We start from the raw sequence: 2059 nt of genomic DNA, 5'->3' as shown, positions 1-2059 counted from the left end.
GTTATTTAAAGTTAGTTATTTAAATTTTAGACATTGCCATTCGTAACCATTTTAAACTTTCGGTATTTTGAATATAGGTGAAAAAATCATTAGGTATTTAGATTTTAGGGCTTTAGAACGTAGGTTATTTAAAGTTAGTTATTTTAATTTTAGACCTTGCAATACGTACCTACCTAAAGTCACTGACATAGCTGGAAAAATATGCAAATTGAAGTGGCAATGGGCAGGCCACATCGCTCGAAGAACAGATAACCGTTGGGGGAGAAAAGTCCTCGAGTGGCGACCACGAACCGGAAGACGAAGCGTTGGCAGGCCTCCCACCAGGTGGACTGACGACATCGTGAGAGTAGCGGGAAACCGGTGGATGCAAGTGGCGAGTTGTCGTTCATTGTGGCGTTCTAAGGGGGAGGCCTTTGTCCAGCAGTGGACGTCTTCGGCCTGATGATGATGATGATGATGAATACGTACCCACACACGGCTCATTGGAGATTTAGTAGATTATTTTATATTTATATCGTTGCTGACTTTTTAAATTATAAGATTAATTTATTGTTCCAAGGATTTTTATAGAATAATGGTTTGATAATAATTTAATATATAATCCCGTCCCGTCGTGGTCCCGGGTTCGATTTCCGGCCGGGGCAGATATTTGTATGAATATTGAATAATACAAATGTTTGCTCTCGGGGTCTTGGATGTTTAATATGTATTTAAGTATGTTATTTATCTATAGGTTTACATATAAGTATTATGTTTATCCGTTGCCTATTTAGTAACTATAGTAGGTACAAGTTTTGTTTAGTTTGGGACTACGTCAATTGGTGTCAAGTGTCCCATGATATTTATTTATTTTTATTTTATAACGTCTTTTTTTCTTAATTTAATTTGATTTTAATTGTTTTATGTGATATGAATTGATTAATGTAAGCTTAAATAATAATTTTAATTTAAATTAATTTGATTCATAATGACAATTTTATTCGTATTTTTTGTGACATATTTATTTCTACAACAGAACTGGCAGAATTATGTCGTCGACATTTTAATATTTCCTAAGAAATAAGCAATTTATGTCTCTATTTCTATAGTGAACAATTTTTTCTTGCGTGCCGCGTAACCCCACATCTGATTATACGCGTCAAGTGCGTCAAGTACGCCAACTACACCACGGACGGCTCGAAATTTTGATCGTTTACTTATTTGGCGTAGTAGAGCACACATACGAGTAGGTACATATAAATACACGGACACACACATAAACACGCACATGCACGCACGTACCACAAGATCATGTCCATGGGTCCATGTGACACAATTATGTTTTCATCTCTCCTGTTCGGAAAGTTTAATTTTCATGGGTAGATAGCCGGGTGGAAAATTGCATTTTCATCTCTAGGGTGGAAAGTATTTTTTTTTTATATTTCGATTATGCCACGGAGTCGAAGATAATTGAGTTACGTCAATGACACTTTTTTTTTCAAGTTTCGGCATGGCCATCTAGATGCACGTCGTGACCAAGGAGTTTATATACAATGGAGGTTGAACGCCAAACATCCGTTTGAAACAAGAAATTTCATCTTTATTACGTCACGAACATATTCCATCTCTTTCTTTAGTTAGGTTGAGAAAGAAATAGAAGTCATTCGTGAAATGTGAAAAAAAGACATGGAATATATAAATAAGTAATAATATAGGTACTTTTCGTTCGGCGTTCAACCTCCAGTTTTGTATATAAGCTCCTTGGTCGTGACCAACTCGTTTTTTTTATAGTCGTGCCGTTGCAAGTTGGCCAGGTGAAAAGGTAGTTGGAGGTTGGATATAAGTAATTTCATATTTTCATTTTTTTTTGCATATTTTGCTTCCTCACAGTCAAAATGAAAAGTAGAGTGTCTAACTCGGTGAAATTACCATTTCCCCTCGAACTATTGGCGCTCTCACTTCGTTCCAGCGCCAGAAATATCTCGGTGAAATGGGTCACTTTCCACCCTTGGTTATCAACCTACTATTTAAGACCTGTACAAACACCATGTTGATAAATAATTGAAAATTCCACCAGAGC

This window comes from Choristoneura fumiferana, chromosome 4, assembly GCF_025370935.1.
Source record: "Choristoneura fumiferana chromosome 4, NRCan_CFum_1, whole genome shotgun sequence".
Lineage (NCBI taxonomy): Eukaryota > Metazoa > Arthropoda > Insecta > Lepidoptera > Tortricidae > Choristoneura > Choristoneura fumiferana.
Note: the sequence above shows the minus strand (reverse complement) of the source record.